Raw genomic sequence first — 21,471 nt, 5'->3', positions numbered from 1 at the left:
AAGGGTGGTGGTGGCTGACTTCGGCTCAACCTGGGGACATAGAGACTGGTGGCAGACACACTTAGGAACAGTCAACCGTGCAAACACTGCTGCAGGCTACTGCCATCCTGGCCCATTAGCCTACGTATGGTATTTTTGTGTGTCTGAGGGGGGCCGCGCCCCGCGGCATGCGGAATCTTAGTTCCCCGACCAGGGATGGAACCCGTGCCCCCTGCAGTGGAAGCGCAGATTCCTAACCACTGGACCACCAGGGAATTCCTACGTATGTATTTCTAACTGACTCTAAGTAAAACCTTGTCATGAGGGAAAAAGAAAACAGGTTGGAGTACCATTGATATAACAGCAGCTGCAGACTCAAAGTATAAACAAACAAACACTGAGCCACAAATGCTACTCACTCAGTCCTCAGTCCAGGAGGATTCTGATTAAACAGCAGCAGAAGGAGGCCAGTGGCTCTTAATCATCACTGACTTTGCCCCGCCCCTCTGTCTAAAATGTGAAGGAAGAAGTGCTGTTCCTCTTCCTGGCAGCAGATGGAGCCATTGGGACATCTACAACTTGTTAGAGGTAAAACGCTAAATGCATCTCAGAGATTCTTCTGTGATCGATTCAAAAGAGGAAGGCAAGGGGTCCTTCGTGATCGAAACTGGCAATCCTGACTCTAAGGCATCAAACCTGGTAGGAATTGTAAATCCTGGTATGTCCAGATCCCAGGCACACGAAAGCTTGGCTCAGTTGTGCGTACTGCGGAGAAGCAGGGATTTTATTTAGGTTTCAGGATTTGCACCCCAAGAGAACTTAAAAGTGAAGCCTTCTTCATGCCTGAGACATCTGTGACTAGAGATCATCTTTCACTCCTATCCAAGAGAAACACAAAGATGTTTACCAGGGAGCCTGTCCACAGGCAGGAAATGAGTTAGCCAAGAGGCTCAAACAACCTAATGAAAATACGATTTTTAGGACTTCCTGGTGGTGCAGTGGTTAAGAATCCAGTTCTTCCTTGGGGCTTCCCTGGTGGCGCAGTGGTTGAGAACCCGCCTGCCAATGCAGGGGACACGGGTTCGATCCCTGGTCCGGGAAGATCCCACATGCCACAGAGCAACTAAGCCCATGCGCCACAACTACTGAGCCTGCACTCTAGAGCCCGCGAGCCACAACTACTGAGGCCGCGTGCCACAACTACTGAAGCCTGCGCACCTAGAGCCCGTGCTCTGCAACAAGAGAAGCCACCACAACGAGAAGGCTGTGCACCTCAACAAAGAGTGGCCCCTGCTTGCCACAACTAGAGAAAGCCCTGGGGCTTCCCTGGTGGCGCAGTGGTTGAGAATCTGCCTGCTAATGCAGGGGACACGGGTTCGAGCCCTGGTCTGGGAGGATCCCACATGCCGTGGAGCAGCTAGTCCCGTGAGCCACAACTACTGAGCCTGCGCGTCTGGAGCCTGTGCTCCGCAACAAGAGAGGCCGCGATAGTGAGAGGCCCGCGCACCGCGATGAAGAGTGGCCCCCGCTTGCCGCAACTAGAGAAAGCCCTCGCACAGAAACGAAGACCCAACACAGCCAAAAAATAAAAAATAAATAAAGCCCACACACAAAAGCGAAGACCCTATGCAGCCAAAAATAAATCTTTTTTTAAATATGATTTTTAATTAAGGAGAAATGTTTCCACCACTACTTCCACCAGTGCTGCAAACCATCCTTGGGATGAGGGCTACTTTGTGCAGAAGAGAATGAAAATATCTGCTTTAAGAGAAGGAAAATCATCCTCTGATCAAAGTACCTGTGTTTGAATTGGGTAAGAATGCAAGACATGGGTCACTAAAGGTGTCATTCAGGTTTCGTTTTATGTTGTTGTTTCCCTTTTTATGAACCATCTTGTCACTTCACTCATTATTAACAAAATATGTGATCTGATTATAGGAACACCCTTACCCAACACACACACACTACTGACAAAGCAAAGTACAAAGTGATGGCCATGGGTGGTAATCATGATTCTCTGGTACTAACTGTCTGGAAACAAAACATCCATAGCTTTATTTATTTATTTTTTTAAGTATAAGAGTCATTTGATAATGAACACGTTCTAGTGGAGTGGTGAGTCTAGAAAAGGTTTTAAAAAAATTAAATGGCTTTTTCATATGTAACACTTTGTGCAGTAAATATTATGTTGCCTGTTACACAGAGGTAGAAATGAAGTCTTAGAAAAACTACAGTTTTGACTAAGTCACACAACGAGAGAGTGGAGAAACCGAAACCAGATCTGACTGTTAAAAATTATGCTGTATAGACTCATTCTCTGGGCCAACTCCTAAAGTACATGTTTGGAAGTCAGGAGATGGGGTGTGCAGGCAGGCACTCTCTTATCTAGGATGGGTACCTGCTGACACCACCAGAGCTCTCATCTCATCCGTTCCTGCAATTAGGAGGCTCTGCCAACAATCCTCTTTCTCAGAAATTAAAAGGTTTTGTCCATTATTCATCCTCCACCAGCTGAGAAATACATTCACTTTTTCTACTCCTGGGACCAAATAGAGAAGCAATTTATGGTGCTAAAAACTTGGTTGATCTGGATGAAAGGGAGTAGAGGGGATGGTTGAGGGAATCAGAATTCCAGACAGAGATTCAGTTGCTGTGTGAACCAAGAAAGCAACATTTAATACCATTAGAGCAGTGGTTCTCAACTAAGGGCAATTTTCCCCCAGGGCATATTCAGCAATGTCTGGAGACATTTTTGGTAGTTACTGGGGGAGGAGTTGCTGCTACTGGGTATCTAGAGGGTAGAGGAAGGACACGGAGTAGCATGGGGCAAGTAAGACCAGGGCAAATGGAGGAAGAACTTTAATTTTCAAAAAAGATTTTTTTGGATAAATTTATTTATTTATTTAGGCTGCACTGGGTCTTTGCTGCTGCATGCAGGCTTTCTCTAGTTGGGGGCTATTCTTTGTTGTAGGTTGCAGAGCATGGGCTCCAGTAGTTGTGGCTCACAGGCTCTAGAGCGCAGGCTCAGTAGTCGTGGCTCATGGGCTTAGTTGCTCTGTTGCATGTGGGATCTTCCCGGAGCAGGGCTCGAACCCCTGTCCCCTGCATTGGCAGGCGGATTCTCAACCACTGCGCCACCAGAGAAGTCCCAAGGAAGAACTTTAAAACCTCAGTATTCAAGATAAATGTTTTCAAACGTTATTTTTCTTCCACATTGATATAATCCACTAGTTTTATCCAGATTTCACTAGTGTTACATGTATTCAACTTGTGTTTATGTCTTTGCATGTGTATTTAGTTATATGCAATTTTTCCATGTGTGTAGATTCAGATTCAATCACAGTCAAGATTCAGAGTGATTCCATCACAAGCTACCATTTTATTTTATTTAAAATTTTTAAAAAATTTTATTTTATTTGGCTGCACGGATCTTAGTTGCCTGACCAGCCATCAAACCCATGTCCTCTGCACTGGGAGTGTGAAGTCTTAACCACTGGACCACCAGGGAAGTCCTTAATCTTTATTTTATATTGGAGTATAGTTGATTAACACAAGCATTATTATTATTATTATTATTTTATTTGGCTGCACCGGGTCTTAGTTGCAGTACACGAGCTTCTCTCTAGTTGTGGTGAGCAGGCTCTAGAATGCACAGGCTTAGTTGCTCTGCAGCATGTGGGATCTTAGTTCCCTGACCAGGGATCGAACCCGTGTCCACTGCATTGGATGGCAGATTCTTAACCACTGGACCACCAGGGAAGTCCCACAAGCATTATTTTTAAAAATCTAAATTAATGCAAAAAAATCCATGATGGACAAAATATCAAAACTTTAAATAAAGGCAGGATCAGTAAAAATGTTGAGCATTGGGTTAAATGGAGAGCACATGTTGAAGAGGGGTGGGAGGTGTTGTGAGTAGATCAGTTAGGAGGATTTTAGAGCATTCCTTGCAAGAAGTAATGGTAGACTGGACCAGGGACAGGGTGGACATGGAGCAATGTGGACAAATTCAAGAGATGTTTACGAGGTTAAGTCCACATGACCTGGTGATAGACTGGAAATGGAAGATTGGGGAAAGTGAGGTTTCTAGGACAACTTCCAGGTTTCTGAATGCATGACCAGACGGCAGGGGTTGCCTTTTATAACAGAGAACACAAAATTGGGTAAATGATATATACAGTGGACACTAGAGTGTACAGTGAGAAGAAGAAGAGTTCAATGCTTTTATGTCATTTTTTGGTTTTGGCCATGCCATGCAGCTTGCGGGCCCTTAGTTCCCTGACCGGCGATTGAGCCCGGGCCCTGGCAGTGAAAGGTCCTAACCACTGGACCACCAGGGAATTCCCAAAAAAGTTCAATGTTTAATTTTTAAAATTCCAACCTTAAATATATTGTTTTAGGAGGATTAGAGGAGATAAAACTTTCTGAGCTACATTGCAGAGGATAAGGCTACAAAGGAGACAAACAAGAAATGTTGAGAGAAGTAGGAGGAAAACCAAGCTTCCAGGAAGCCAAGAGCAAAACTAAGGTCTCACATCGATAAAAATGTTTCCATATTTGTATGAACAGCCATGTTCAAATATAGTAATATTTTTCAGCTAGTAAATTTTTTCTTCACTTATGTGGTTGCCTTAAGTAAACCTGTACGCTGTGTTTCACAAAGAGCACCAAGACTTACAGATCTCTGCCATCCAAAACTATGCACATATAGTTTTTGTCTTAATGAAAATGAAATTTTATAATAAAGCATCATTAGTCTAATATACATATGCCGGTGGATATAATTACAGCATCTATTATTTTATACCTTAGAGAGGATTAATTCATGATGTCTTTTGGTGTTCCTGGACCCGATTCCAATGTCGGGGTGTGCAGGATGCATTTCCTCACACCCACAACAAGCAAGTCTCAGGACATCCACTGGGTGTCTGACAATTCATCTCAGTTCTGACGCTATCCACCCCAATTCCACGGTTTAAGAGCTCAGTCCTACAAGATCGCTCCCATGCCCCCGACCCTCCAATTTCAGAAGCCAGTTGTTACCTGGGCTTCTGATGGACCTGCTGTAGATTGGAGGTTCCCACAACCCCCTCCTTCGGTTTGATTAATTTGCTAGAGCAGCTCACAGAGCTCAGAGAGACATTTTACTTACTAGATTGCCGCTTTATTACAAAGGATATACCTCAGGACCAACCCAGATGCAAGAGAGGCACAGGGAAAGGTCTGTGGGAAGAGGGTCCAAGCTTCTGCACCCTCTTCATGTGGCGATGCTCCCTGTATTTCCACTTATTTACCAACCTGGAAGCTCTCAGAACCCCTTTCTTTGGGACTTTTGGCGGGGCTTCATAGCAGACATGATTAAATCCTTGGCCATTGGTGAGTAATTCATCCTCCAGCCCCTCTCCCCTCCCCAAAGTGTATGCATGTTCAGTGTGTGTGTGTGTGTGTGTGTGTGTGTGTGTGTGTAAATCATAATACACACACACAGCCCATATCATAAATACAGGCTATTATTATAGGAGAATTTTTAGTAAATATTTTCCTCCTTTTAAGTGATGAGCAAGCACAAGGAATATGGTTTCCATAGGAAAGAAGTAATAAAATTCATATAATATGGAAGAAATATATTTCGATGGGTTTTTTTCTAATAAATTTATTTATTTATTTTTGACTGTGTGGGGTCTTTGTTGCTGCAAGTGGGCTTTCTCTAGTTGTGGCGAGTGGGCTTCTCATTGTGCTGGCTTCTCTTGTTGTGGAGCACAGGCTCAGTAGTTGTGGCGCATGGGCTTAGTTGCTCCATGGCATGTGGGATCTTCCCGGACCAGGGCTCAAACCCGTTGTCCCCTGAATTGACAGGCAGATTCTTAACCACTGAGCCACCAGGGAAGCCTATTTTGATGTTTTTGCTTTACATTTCTTTGTATGTCTCTAAAATGGGGAAAGAAGAAAGAAGGAACATATTTCCAGGATTTTTATAACTAGTTAACCCCAGAGAAGAACTCTGCAGAAAGATTGTTTTTCTGTACACTTTTCCAAGTATTTGAACCCAATATCTTCCTAATTGCTCCACACGTTAGGGGGAGCAGATACTACTAATCTTGTTTGAACACACGGGGTTAACAAAGAAAAAGTAATTGACTTCTTTTGGACCAGTTTGACTAAGTGAAAGGGATAGACAATATGTTCAGAGAACCTTCTCTCTGGTATCTATTTTACTGCTATTTTGATTATAAGACACCAATCTGTCCCCTCTTAATCTAGTATAAAAATGAGAGAAGGGCTTCCCTGGTGGCGCAGTGGTTGAGAGCCCGCCTGCCGATGCAGGGGACACGGGTCCGTGCCCCGGTCTGGGAAGATCCCACGTGCCGCGGAGCGGCTGGGCCCTTGAGCCTTGGCCGCTGAGCCTGCGCGTCCGGAGCCTGTGCTCCGCAACGGGAGAGGCCACAACAGTGAGAGCCCCGCATACCGCAAAAAAAAAAAAAAAAAAAAAGATGAGAGGAGATTACAAAAAAAGTTCTGAGAATAGTGCCCGAACCATAATAAACAATAAATGTTAGCTAATACTATATAATTTAATATCTTATATGTTATTAATTATCATTTAATGGACCACTAAGAAAATAAAGATGAAAATAAACTATGATGCTTAGACTGTAAGACATATCCATCCAATTTCTGAGTTACTAAAACATGAAATATAGTACTATTTTTAATATTATTACTCACAAACTAAGTTACTTTGTTTAAAATATTGCTTTAAAGTTGTCTTATTTTGGACTTCCCTGGCGGTCAAGTGGTTAAGACTCCACGCTGCCACTGCAGGGGTCACAGTTTCGATCCCTGGTCAGGGAATGAAGATCCCATATGCCGCGCGGTGTGGCCAAAAAAAAAAAAAAAGTTGTCTTATTTTCCTTTTTTTCCCTTGCCATATATTTCCTGTCTAAAGGAAACCCACCCAATGGCAGTTGGTTCCAAAATTGTCATAACCAAATTGAAATGTAATAAACAAATTAATCCACATGTCTCTTTTCCAGAATGGATCAATAAATAAAGGAGTAAAATGTGAAAACGTATGTTGCCAATATAAGATGAATAATCCTGAAAGCAATGAAGAGGGAAACACTAAAAACTATGACTGATGGAATTAGAGAAAGTAAACACATCTGTGTTAGTTCTCATTTTAGTACTTTGTTTTCCTGCTCATACAGTTAGGCTCATTATGGGATATGCCGAAAGGAATTTACTCTATCAGAGTAAGTAGACTAGATACCAGTGCTTTTTACTTTCCCGTAATGTGATTTTGGTCACGTCATTTTCCTATTTGGCTCTCTAACTGCTCCCTACCTAGTTCTTTATCATTTTTAGCATCTATGTAATTTTCTAATCTGATTGATGTTTAAAATGCTACCACTAAATTATTGGCTGGCCCTAAGGAGAAGCCCTGGGACTCGTGGAAAGCGTGAGTATTTCAGAATTTTGAAGTCAATGAGGACTGGAAGGCAAATTCAAAGATGAGAAGCAGAAGCTTCAGGCTAAGATGAAGATGAGTCGCTGTGTCAGGCCAGTCATCTGCTGGGAACAACTAGGGAACCTGGATGAGACAGAAAGGCAACTGTTTGAAAGCATCAGAGAGCTTTCGCTGGAGCAAGGAATGTAAGGGACCGAGACCTGAGAGACAAGGGGAGTCTGAACATGGCATCTGCTGACTCTTAAACAGTGCCTGAGAGTCTGGATATCTGCAAAGAAAGGGGCAACCAGGAGACTGATAAACTGAACAGAGTCTTCAGAAGTCTCACGGGGCAACAGGGAAAAACCGGAGTTTTGGACCCAACAAACAGCACCCTAGGAATAAAAGAGAACTGAAAATAGACTCTTACTTCCTAAGGACTGACAGAAGCGAAAGTAAGTCTTTCTCTGGAAAAAGGTGAGACCATCTAGCACCTCATTTCTGCAATTTTTAAAAAGAAACTTAATTTTTTAGAATGGCTTTAGATTTACAGAAAAATTGAGAAGGTAGCACAGAGGATCCCCTGTATATATTATACATGCAGCTCCCCTTGTTATTAAGATCATATATTAGTGTGGTACATTTGCCACAATGAATGAACCAGTAGGGATACATTTTTATTAACTGAGGCCAAATTGTATTCAGACTTCTTCAGTTTTGCCTAACGTTCTTTCTCTGTTCCAGGACTTAAGCAGGTCACGTCTAGTCCCCTTAGACTTCCCCAGATGATGACAGTGGATCAGACTTTCCTTGTTGCTGGTGACCTTGACGGAGAAACACTGGGCATGTATTCCATAGAAGGTCCCTCTGTTGGAATCTGTTTGATGTTTTTCTCATGATAAATTGGGCTGTAGATTTTGGAAAGGAAAACCAGAGGTAACATGACATTTTCATCGCAACACATGAAGGGTACATATTATCCACTTGCTCATTGCTGTTAATGGTGACCTTGATCACCTGGCTGAGGAAGTGATGGTCAGGTTTCTCCACCATAAAGTTACTCTTTTCCTCATTTTTACTGCACGCTTGGAAGTAAGTCCCTATGCACAACCCACATTATTTTTTTTTAAGATATACAATTTGGGGGGGGCTTCCCTGGTGGCGCAGTGGTTGAGAATCTGCCTGCCAATGCAGGGGACACGGGTTCGAGCCCTGGTCTGGGAGGATCCCACATGCCATGGAGCAACTGGGCCCGTGAGCCACAACTACTGAGCCTGCACGTCTGGAGCCTGTGCTCCACAAAAGAGGCCGCGATAGTGAGAGGCCCCGCGCACCGCGATGAAGAGTGGCCCCCACCAGCCGCAACTAGAGAAAGCCTTCGCACAGAAACAAAGACCCAACACGGCCAAATAAATAAATAAATAAATAAAAATTTTAAAAAGATATACAAATTTTTTCCTTTTTTTTGGCTGTGCCACGCACGGCATGTGGGATCTTAGTTCCCCGACCAGGGATCGAACCCATGCCCCCTGCAGTGGAAATGTGGAGTCCTAACCACTGGAGCGCCAGGGAAGGCCCGGATTTGGAGCTCTTGATGTTCCTTTGACAGATTTCTGTGGCCCTCCCACCCCTCCCCAACCACCACCCGTTGCTCCTGGGCAGAGACTATAAAAACCTGCATATGAATAAAGAGAAAAAGACACATACAGGTAATATCAATGAATCATTCCATGAACAAAACAGTTATTACTTCTGCCAGTGTACTGACTAGATTGCACTTACTCGGAGAATACACAGATTTTTCCCTTGTATAGGGCATTTCGAATTTTGATTCCCATCCTTAAAGAGACACGTCAAGAATGGAGGTAGTTGAACAGGATTATGATTTGAACCCCTCGGGGAAAGCTATTGATGGGCGGGGAAATAGACAGCAACATGGGAGAGGCTTGAAACATGGTCCAGGAGTGTTATACTCAAATTATTAAGTATGTGTTTATTACCCAGAACCACTGTTTCCATGTGGGATAATAAGTATTCTGAGATATTTGTCCTCAACAATCTTTCATTATCATGCAAAAGCTTTTAGCATTATGTTGAGACTAGCTCTGTCTTGATGGATTAGGAATATTTCCCAGAAGTGGAAAAGGGGAAAAGTGTGTATGGTTGAGCCTTGAGGATCATTAACTGAGAGGCAATAATATTTTACTCAGGAAAAGTATGAGAATTTTTGGATATGTTGCAAATACCCCTATTGATCTTCCTTGATGATGAATTTGATGAGGAAGTAAATAACTATTAGGCTTGAGCTGAAAGCTTTGCTGGTGGTATTTAGGATTGACTAGTTACAGAGGAATAAACCCTTTCAGACACCTAACCTTGACACCTAACATAACCCCAACCCAATCCCATCAAAGCCAAATACCTGGGCAACTGTGGTTCACACAGCGAGTGTTAGTTACTCTTCAAACAAAACTATTTTGGAGGACAGCTATACCTATCAAAATGTAAAACACGCCTGTCATTTGAGGAAATTATGCTCCTTCTATAAAACTATCTGAAACATGTGCAAAAAGGACTCATTTCAAGTATTTTCATTTCAGCATACTTTGTAATAGGAGTATTATAAAGTGAATGTTTTAACAAGGTAAAGTATTTTTATATTGTGGAGTTACCTTCTGAACTTGTAGAAATGAGTTAGACTTTCCAGAACGAATTGGGCAGCGTACCCGTAACATTTGTATTTCTATTTTTTAAAAGTTATATATAAATGCTTTTAAGAAGTAAATCAAGCTGATTTACTTCTCTCTTTTTTTTAAATTTTTTTATTTTTATTTTTTGGCTGTGCCATGTGGCATGTGAGATCTTAATTCCCCTGCATTGGGAGCACGAAGTCTTAACCACTGGACCTCCAGGGAAGTCCCTCACATCTATCTATTGAATGGAGAAGACTCTTACAACCTAACTTATCAGCACTTCTACTGTACTTGTACTCTGACTTTTCTCCTGTTACAACAGACAACCTCTCTGTGCTCCTAATGCTAAATTCAGCATTTGTGCATTGGATCCCATCGCCTCCTGCTTAGTCGAGTATGTTGCTCTAACAATCCTCCCCTATCTCCTTCTTTATCAGCTTTTTCCTCTCTGTGGATTATAATCTATGAACATCAATTTTGTTCTCATTTCTTCCATTCTAAATAGGCCTTCTCTTAAAACTCTTTCACCATCAGTTACTGCCCTATGTCCTTGCTCCTTTTCACAGTAAATTCCTCAAAGACTTCAGTAGTCCTTGCCGCTATCACAGTCCAACATGAGCACCCTCGGAGAGGTGGCTTTCCGCATGCAAGACCTAGGCTTCTTCTAGCATGTGTGCTGCCATTTTCTAGGCTGTAAGAGTCTTCTCCATTCAATGGATTGATGCAGAAAGAGAGAAAGGATCATGCATGGGAAGGTTTTTAGAGCCCAAAATGGAAGTGGTATCCGTCACTTCCGTTCACATTTCATTGGCCAGACTCAATCACATGATCATCTTTAACTTCAGGGAAGGCTAGGAAATGTACTGCAGCGATGTACCCCCAAAGAAGAAAACACAGATACTGGTGAAATTAGCAAAGGTGTCTTATCCCCATCATCCAGGTTGCTTTAAAAAGGGCAAGACCCTTGTGTTAGCAACAATTTTCCATACCTTTGCACAACCTCTAATCCTCTAATCCCTCAACATTCTCTCTCTCCTTTAGGGCCATCTTGCTGCATTCCCCTCCTTAACCATGGCCTATAATTACAACCACTCTTGCAGACAGTTTAGCATCCTGGCCTTCCTCTTTCAGTCATTTCTACTACATAAAAATCCATCCCTGGGACTTCTCTGGTTAAGACTAGTTAAGACTCCATGTTCCCAATGCAGGGGGCCTGGGTTTGATCCCTGGTCAGGGAACTAGATCCCACATGTGGCAACAAAGACCCTGCCACAACTAGGACCTGGCACAGCCAAATAAATAAATAAATAAATATTTTTAAAAATCCATCCCTCCAGATCAGTCTGTAATCCCACCAACCCAGGGGTCAACCTTAGCCATATTTATTGTGGGATGACTAGAAATTCCACTTGTCCTGATATGAAGCTATATAACACAGGCATCCATGATTTTATGTTGTTGTCAATAAGATTATAATATTACCAAGCTTATTTAACTTCCAGTTTATAGAAAACATAGGGAATATAAGAATAAGCTATATGATATCAGGAGGAAATGACCAGAAAAAATCCAAACTATGACACATTAAAGAGTATCCAGTCTCTTCGGCATGTCAGTGTCATGCAAACACACTGTCCTAGATGACAAGAGACTTAAAGGATGTTACAGACAAATGTAATGCCTGGTTTTAGATGGGATACTGGATTGGATGGTGGAGCTGCTGGACCAGGGATTCTGAACAAGATCAAACTCCAAGAAATGGATGGAGATAACAATCTTCGTCAAGACTGAGGAGAAGTGGTCTGATTTCCATTGTTTCCTGACTCACTAAAACCAAATATTTCAGATGAGATAGAAGCAGTAACTAGAATGATTGTTGAAAAACCACTGGACTCCTGCGGCTCCCATGAAGCACTTCATTTCTTGGCCAACTGAAACAGACATGGGCAGAACTGTCAACTACTAACCATTAAAAACGACCCTAGGAGATAGGTAGGTACTCATTTCCCTCTGCCAACCCCCTAGCCACCATCTACCCCAAGGTCTTTTTTTTTTCTTCCTCATCTGGTCATTTGTATCCCTGAATATTTCTTCCTTATTGTTGCTGTATACTTAGGTGTTATGACTGCATATAGCAGTTAGTGTGGTTTGGTTTTTCAGCTTCTCATTCTTGAAATGAAGTCTCATTGGCCCTCCTCTGGGCCAATCTTAAGAAATATGTCTTGAAAGTCAGGACAGATCTTTTTTGTTTTTTTAATATTATTTATTAATTTTGCTGCACCGGTTCTTAGTTGTGGCAAGCGGGATCTTCATTGCCACGTGCAGGATCTTTAGTTGCGGCACGCAGGATCTAGTTCCCTGAATAGGAATCGAACGCAGGCCCCCTGCATTGGGAGCACGAAGTCTTAACCACGGGACCACCAGGGAAGTCCCGGAAGTCAGGACAGACCTTGTCTAGCCAATGCTGATACCATGTAAGATACCAGCAAGTGTCTCTATCTTTTCCTGGGGTCAACATGACTTCAATCTTCTTTCTCTAGAGAGATTGCACAAATAGTCAGTCAGTGACACAGGAAAAGAAGGTCTGTCTAGTCCAGTGGTTCTCAAATTCGGCTACACATTGGTGTCATCAGAAGGAGCTTTAAAAAACACAGACCCCTGGGATCTACACCCCCCCAAATTCTGATTTAACTGGTCTCTGGACATCAGGATTTCTTAAAGTTACTCAAGTGATTCTGGTGTTGAGAACCACTGATCTAGTTAGTCTAGTGCTTTTCAAACTTTTATGAATCACCCAGGGATCTTGTTAAAATGCAGACGCTGATTCACTAGGCATGGGGTGGGACCCAATTCTGAGATTGTCTCATATGAACACAATTACATCAAGAATTTCAATTCTCTCATTTTCTAGAGCAACTGGGAAAAAAATTAACAGCGTAAGGAATTTTAATGCCTACTATCAGATATCCCCAGAGGGCTCAAGAATTCTGCGTTAATAGCTTGTTTGTATGCTGACGGGAAAGATCAAGTTCTGAGGGAAATAGTGATGATGCAACCGAGAGCAATGAGAATTCCCAGAGTTATGACCTTGAGCAGTTAGGGAGGATGAGATTAAGTGCGAAACAGGAGGTTCTGGCCTTCCAAAGGAGTGTGGACATGTCATGCAAGGACTGTTTTATGATGCAGAACTGTACCGGCTTTTTAAAAATGTTTTATCAATAGATCAATCTATCAGTTGATCGGATAAATAGGTATATCAGAGAGTTTTTTTAACAGTTGGACTAGAGAAAGAAAATTTTTGATTCTCCAACTGAGAAATGAGCAAATGGTGGTTCTGCATTTTGTACTGAATGCTGAGATTCATGGATAATTGCTTGAGAAAAAAGATGATCCTGCACCTCTGTGTACAGAACTCTCCTTGATGCCGTCGGTGCCTCTCTGCTAAAACAAGAACCCAGGCAGGGGGCTGCTTAGAACTGATCAATAGCCACAGATCTATTTGATTACAGTTTGCTTCTCAGATACACTCATTATTTCTGTTAACGGTATTTCTGGGAAGATAGCTCCAAAGCTTTGTATCTTAAAGTTAATTCATGTCAGTTAATAAAAACATGACCTTGGGCTTCCCTGGTGGCACAGTGGTTGAGAGTCCGCCTGCCGACGCAGGGGACACGGGTTCGTGCCCCGGTCCGGGAAGATCCCACGTGCTGCGGAGCGGCTGGGCCCGTGAGCCATGGCTGCTGAGCCTGCGCGTCCGGAGCCTGTGCTCCGCAACGGGAGAGGCCATGGCAGTGAGAGGCCCGCGTACCGCAAAAAAAAAAAAAAAAAAAATGGTACCAGTTTCCAGAAAAAAAAATCCTGCCTATGAATTTAAAAAGTATTTAGAAAATTCTCACCCATTCTAAAGGTTAACTGTGATTCCTATGCTTCTTGTTTTCTGGAGAAAGTTCACCAGTCTTGGAAGTATCTCTCTTTTCTCACTACAGTGTAAGCTCTACCAGTTCTGGTCCCTGTCTTCCTTGTTCACTAATGTATCCCAAAGACCTAGAAGATTGCCAAGCACATAATGGGCCTTTAGCAAGGACTTGATGAATGAATTAATCAATAATGACTTATAATGCAGTCCTGTCCTCTTGCCAGATTTAGGAATTTGTAATAGTGACAGTATCGACCAATAGGTTTTCCCTGGAAGTTTCCTTCATTTTTTAGTGTCAATATCATGTACATAAAAGCTCTCTTTTTCCTTTTACTTCTCTTTTTGATCCCTGGCTCCCCAAGGCTGAAATGAGCTTGGACTACTCCCCTCTCTCTTATGAGCAATTATACTGCATTGAAAAACGCAAAGCTTCCAAGCTTTGCTTCCAAGCAAAGTCCTGCATGTGTGTTGCTCACAGGCCCGATGGTCCTTCCACACACGTGTTCATTTCCCTGCCTCACTGTTTCCTGTGTCTGTCTCCTATCCTGTCATTTCTTTTTTTTAATTAAATTTATAATTTAATTTTCCACTCTTTTTTAGATTCTTTTTCCATACAGGTCATTGCAGAGTATTGAGTAGAGTTCCCTGTGCTGTACAGTAGGTCCTTATTAGTTATCTATTTTATATATAGTAGTGTGTATATGTCAATCCCAGTCTCCCAGTTTATCCCTCCCCACTATCCTGCGGTTTCTTAGGAGAGTGACCCCTACCTGTCAGAGAGACATCCCCAACCTGTTCCCAAATGTACTCTGAGCAGAAAATCTTCCCCCAAACTATCAGAAAGGTACCTTGAATTGTTGGAATCTGTCCAGTAAATTCGCAGCTGAAGGAAATGTCTCCGAGTTGAAGCCAAAGAACTGAGTTAGACTAAGAAGTTGTTTTTTTTTTGTTTGTTTTTTTTTTTGTGGTAAGCGGGCCTCTCACTGCTGCGGCCTCTCCCGTTGCGGAGCACAGGCTCCGGACGCGCAGGCTCAGCGGCCATGGCTCACGGGCCCAGCCGCTCCACGGCATGTGGGATCTTCCCGGACCGGGGCACGAACCCGTGTCCCCTGCATCGGCAGGCGGACTCTCAACCACTGCGCCACCAGGGAAGCCCAATTTTTTTTTAAATTTCAATAAAAATGCTTATTAGAACAACATAGAACAAACATAATTACAAAATATACGATAGTATTTTAAATTGAAAAAGCATTAATGACTGCAATGGATTGAAAAATATCAAATATATAAAACTCTTTTTCTTTTTGGTTGAAATGGTAAGTTTACTGTATATTTTACCACAATTTTTTTAAAAAGTTTTTAAAATAAGGCATTTGTTGAGTGTAAGGCCATCTCTAATTATCTTAGAAAGGACCTGGTATAGATTTGTTTCAAATACATAAAATTCTTGAGTTCATAATGATAATACTAATAACAAAGCCCATTGATTGTTACTAGGGCACCAATATATTTTTAATGATTTGGATTAAATGAGTCAGACTTTCTACCACTTGCCACTGTGATACTCCTACTATGTGTTAGGGTCAGGCTAGGTCCAGGGGGTTCACAGTGAATAAACTATATCCATCTTCTTAAGTTAGTTCAGCTTGGCAGCCTGCACAATATCTAGCTTTGGGGATCAAGATTCCTTGAAAGCTAGACTTTTTGGCTGGTGACTTCACCTCTTTTAGCCCTTCATCTAGGATTGCTGGACAGTTACCTTTTCTAATCTAACTGAAGTCAGTGAAGTTTGTAATTCACTGGATGTGTGAAATGACTTGTCACCTTTGAATACCCCACTGTAGATCCAATTTTAGGAATTCCTCAAGCCACTAATCACTGGCAGAGATGAAGGACTTCCATGGTAATTTGGTAACTTCCATGGTCAGTTAGCAGTGGGGCTGTCCATGGTGGCACAATTGATGCCCCTCACCCTTTAGCCTGTCCTTGTAACTCCTAGGAAGTGACATAAAGAAAGAAAGAGAAGAACAAGTTTTGAAGATGTGTGAAAAATTCTTGAGATGATTCATGAGGGCATTATGCTAAGTGAACTAAAAGTTAGACAGAGAAAGACAAACACTGTATGATGTCACTTATATGTGAAATCTAAAAAATACAACGAACTAGTGAATACAACAAAAAAGAAACAGACTTACAGATATAAAGGACAAACTAGTGGTCACCAGTGGGGGGATGGGAGAGGGGCAATATAGGGTTGGGGGAATGAGAGGTACAAATACTGGGTGTCAGATAGGCTCAAGGATGTATTGTACAACACGGGGAATATAGCGAATATTTTGTCATAACTATAAATGGAAAGTAACCTTTCAAAATTGTGTAAATGTTTTTAATTTTTTTTAAAAATAAAGGGGGGTTTGATAGGTCTAACCCCCCGACACACACAGTTCAGGTATTACTATACAATTTATACATGAGAAGACAAACAGATGGCATAAACTTATCCAAGTTCACAAAAGTAAGTCAATAATATTTGAATCCATGGCTTTACCTCTTGACTGGGTTCTGGGCCATTATATAAATGGTAGAGTTTTAAAACTGTTAGAGGGTTGTTTGAAAGGACTAATAAAAATTAAGTAAGATTCTTCCTCTGAAAAACAAGTGAACAAAAAACCTAATCAAAAAATGGGCAAAAAAAAAAGGGCAGAAAAAAAAAATGGGCAGAAGATTTAAATAGACATTTCTCCAAAGAAGACATACAGATGGCCAAAATGCACATGAAAAGATGATCAACATGGCTAATTATTAGAGAAATGCAAATAAAAACTACAATGCAGTATCACCTCACACCAGTCAGAATGGCCATCATCAAAAAGTCTACAGGGACTTCCCTGGTGGCACAGTGGTTAAGACTGCGCTCCCACTGAAGGGACCCAGGTTCTGTCTCTGGCGTGGGAACTAGATCCCACATGCATGCCACAACTAAGAGTTCACATGCCACAACTAAGGAGTCCGCCTGCTGCAACTAAGACCCTGTGCAACCAAATAAATAAATAATTTTTTAAAAAGTCTACAAACAATAAATGCTGGAGAGGGCATGGTGAAAAAGGAACCCTCCTACACTGTTGGTGGAAATGTAAATTGGTACAGCCACGATGGAAAACAGTATGGAGGTTCCTCAGAAAACTAAAAATAGGGCTACCATATGATCCTACAATCCACTCCTGGGCATATATCCAAAGAAAACCATAATTCGAAAAGAGACATGCACCCCAATGTTCATTGCAGCAGCATTTACAATAGCTAAGACATGGCAGCAACCTAAATGTCCACATGTCCATTGACAGAGGAATGGATAAAGAAGATGTGATATATACACAAACACACACACACACACACACACACATACACATACACACACACAATGGAATATTACTCAGCCATAATAAAGAATGAAAAATGCCATTTGCAGCAACATGGATGTACCTAGAGATTATCATACTGAGTGAAGTAAGCCAAACAGAAAGACAAATACCATATGATATTACTTATATTTGAAATCTGAAAAAAAAGATACAAATGAACTTATTTACAAAACAAGTAGAGTCACAGACGTAGAAAACAAACATATGGTTACCAAAGGGAAATGGAAGGGAGGGATAAATTGGGAGTATGAGATTAACAGATGAATACTACAACAAGGTCCTACTGTATAGCACAGGGAACTATAGTCAATATCTTGTAATAATGCATAATGGAAAAGAATCTGAAAAAGAATGTGTATATATAGTGTGAATCACTTTACTGTTCACCTGAAACAAACATTCTAACCCTCCCCCGCACCCCAGCTTCTGATTAAATTGCTCTAAGATGTAGCCCAGGTGCCCACAGGCGATTCTAATGTGCATCAATGGTTGAGAACCACTGGTGTAAGGATGCTCTGTTGCTGTAGATGTAGGTGTCTGGGGGCGGGGAGGATATGGGGGAGTGTCTGCTGCTCACGTTACCTAGGGAGTCATTAGATCCTTTGCACAATGCACACTAGATAATCTGTACAGTAGCTGCATCTCCAATCAATACACTTTCATAATCATCTGAGATAGAGATCAAATCATAAAGAGAACTTTCATACCACATTACAAAAACGATTTATATTCTTTGTTTGCTGGGAAATTTTCTACTTAGCTGAGGAAAAATCTAACCCTTAATATTACCCTCATTTCTTCCTTTAAAATTCTCCCAGAATTGGGTAACTGGGTATGCTAGATGCACTATATGCCTAGCCTATTTTTTCCTATTTATTTGTATTACACCAGTGGTCCTGTACATTACAAGCAAAACAATAAAAATTAAAAGAATCACTTCCAGGGCTTCCCTGGTGGCGCAGTGGTTGAGAGTCCGCCTGCCGATGCAGGGGACACGGGTTCGTGCCCCGGTCCGGGAGGATCCCACATGCCGCGGAGCGGCTGGGCCCGTGAGCCATGGCCGCTGAGCCTGCGCGTCCGGAGCCTGTGCTCCGCAACGGGAGAGGCCGCAACTTGCGAGGCCCGCGTACCGCAAAAAAAAAAAAAAAAAAATCACTGCCAGCAGAGACTTCTGGCTGTGTGTGTCTGAGGATCTGCTGTCGCCGGAGCTGCAGCCAGTTTGCCCAGGGGATCGTGTCCCTGCTGAGACTCATGCTGCAGTCGTGTCCCGGTACCTGGGCCCCTCTCCCTCTCCCCCTCAACAAGTCTCTCTTTGTAAGGAACATGGCCGATGATACCAGGTCTTAAGATTTACAACATGAATTCGGTCGTTATGGTCCTGTAGTTGCTGTGTATGTTCCACTTGATTTCTAAGCTCACCCCCAAGAGGATTTGCATATGTTCAATTAGAGGATGTTCGTGATGCCGAAGATGCTTTACATAATTTGGACAGAAAATGGATTTGTGGACACCAAATTGAAATACAGTATGCACAGGGGGATGGGAAGACTCCAAATCGGATGAAAGCCCGGGAAGGGAGGAAATGTGTATAGTTCATCGCTCTATGATAATTATGACAGATACAGACGTTCTAGAAGCCAAAGTTAGAAAAGAAGGCGATCAAGAAGTCAGTCCTTTGATTACAACCATAGAAGATCTTATAGTCCTAGAAATAGACCGACTGGAAGACCACGGCGTAGCAGAATCTACTCCAACAATGATAAGCCAAACTGCAGCAGGAGTATCCAGTACAGTTCTGCTTACTATGCTTCAAGAAAGATCTGAGAAAGCAGAAACAGAACCAAAAAAGAGCAGTTCAGGCGACCAAAGGGTGGATGGAAAGTGTTCAGCATGAATACTGTGCGAATATTTGGACTCCGGTCTGGAAAGATAAAAGAATGTTATCGAAACGACATGGAATCATTGAAAGTAAGCATTTTAGGACAAATAAAAGGTAATTTGGGGTGGTGGTGGTGGTGGGATGAATTGGGAGATTGGGATTGACATATATACACTAATATGTATAAAATAGATAACAAATAAGAACCTGCTGTATAAAAAAATAAATAAATAAAATTCAAATTTAAAAAAAAGGTAATTCAACTTTGTACTTGTGGAAACTAATCCTAAATCTGATTCGGTTTATATTGATTCATGGGTAGCAGGTCCATGTTAAATTATTGGAAACTAGGACGTCTGGGACTTCCCTGGTGGTCTAGTGGTTAAGACTCTGTACTTCCAATGCAAGGGGTGCGTGTTGGATCCCTGGTCAGGGAACTAAGATGCCACATGCCATACAGCATGGCCAAAAAATTAAAAAAAAAAAAAAAAAAAAGGAGACTAGGATGTCTGAAAATCAAGGAAGACATCCATAGTCTCTCACAGTGCCTCTACTGGTTTGTCTCAAACTGAATGCAGTGAGAAAAGGTATGGTCCAATATAAACTTTTCCTTGGGTATCTCTTAAAGTCAGTTCTATTTTCACTATTGGCAAATCTTGCCTTTGCTTATTCCAGTGCCAGTGTTTTCTGCTTAATGGTTTGCTTTGTTGGCATTTGTTTCCTTACTTGTGTGGCACATGTGGTTTACATCTTAAACATTCTCCCACTGTAAATTCCAATTATAATACTTGACATCCAGCTAAGAGGGTCCATCTCTTCTCCCCTCTCTCCTAGTCAGTATATTCAGCAAACATTTACTGAGCCCTTACTGTGGGCAAAAATTGTACTGGGTAATTAGGGAGAAAAATAGATAAAATTCAGTTATTCAATAAATGTCTACAGAGCACAGTCTAGTGAATCATTACACTGTGGCCTCATTGTTTTGTTTGCGATATATTATTCATAACAATATTTTACACCATTTATATCTTATGTAATTATGAAACCCAATATATTATCACAGAAAAGTCACTTTGTGGTTATTTACCATTTAAAAGTATCCAGTATTTGCATCCCATTAATACAAATAATGAAAAAATGATCTGTTTTAATCTGTAATAAACTGATTTATTGTACAGTGACTGTAATATACTAGAGTTATATTAAATTGTTAACTCTGCCTCAAACACACATTAGGAAACAATTCTCACAATAAGTATTCAAGGACTTCCCTGGCGATCCAGTGGTTAAGACTCCGTGTTCCCAATGCAAGGGGCACGGGTTCAATCCCATGTCGGGGAACTAAGATCCTGTGTGCTGCATAGCACAGCCAAAAAAAAAAAAAAAGGTCCCTGAGTCACCATTCTCATTTATTGATTCACTCAGCAATACTCCCATTAATTCAGTATTCTTTTTTTTTTTTTTTTTTAAGTATTTAGTGACTTCCCTGGTGGCGCTGTGGTCAAGAATCCGCCTGTCAGCGCAGGGGACACGGGTTCGGCCCCCGGTCCGGGAAGATCCCACATGCTGCGGAGCAACTAAGCCTATGCACCACAACTACTGAGCCTGTGCTCTAGAGCCCACGAGCCACAACTACTGAGCCCACGTGCCACTACTGAAGCCTGCATGCCTAGAGCCTGTGCTCCGCAACAAGAGAAGCCACCGCAATGAGAGGCCCGTGCACCGCAACGAAGAGTAGCCCCTGCTCGCCGCAACTAGAGAAAGCCCGCGCATAGCAACAAAGACCCAACGCAGCCAAAAATAAATAAATAAATAAAGTATTTAATTTTGCATCAGATATAAAAGATACTCTGGGTACTATAATTAGATTATTTTGAGGCAGACAGAGAGCTGTTATCCCAACTGATTTAGTATGTTCTGTAATCAAGAAAATGTTCACCAAATTATACTTTTTAGTGTTTTTTATGTACATTTTATAGGGGACATGTTCTGTGTATAGTGAATAAATAACTTTTATAGTATCACACACACACAAAAAGAATCACTTCCATATCTATCTGCCAGAAAAAGACCCTATTTTAATATTTCGGTATATAATCTAGACTTCCCAACACAGTTTGCTGATTACCTAAGTG

General features: G+C 41.8%; 1 pseudogene; it reads left to right on the top strand.

Moving 5' to 3' along the window:
- The first annotated feature begins 18,708 nt into the window (after nt 1-18,708).
- Nucleotides 18,709-19,281, top strand: LOC114885427 (annotated as a pseudogene).
- Nucleotides 19,282-21,471: the final 2,190 nt, after the last annotated feature.

This window comes from Monodon monoceros, unplaced genomic scaffold (genome assembly GCF_005190385.1).
Source record: "Monodon monoceros isolate NGI ecotype Baffin Bay Population unplaced genomic scaffold, NGI_Narwhal_1 Super_Scaffold_6, whole genome shotgun sequence".
In the NCBI taxonomy this organism is placed as follows: domain Eukaryota; kingdom Metazoa; phylum Chordata; class Mammalia; order Artiodactyla; family Monodontidae; genus Monodon; species Monodon monoceros.
Note: the sequence above shows the minus strand (reverse complement) of the source record. Positions and strands in the feature narration are given on the sequence as shown.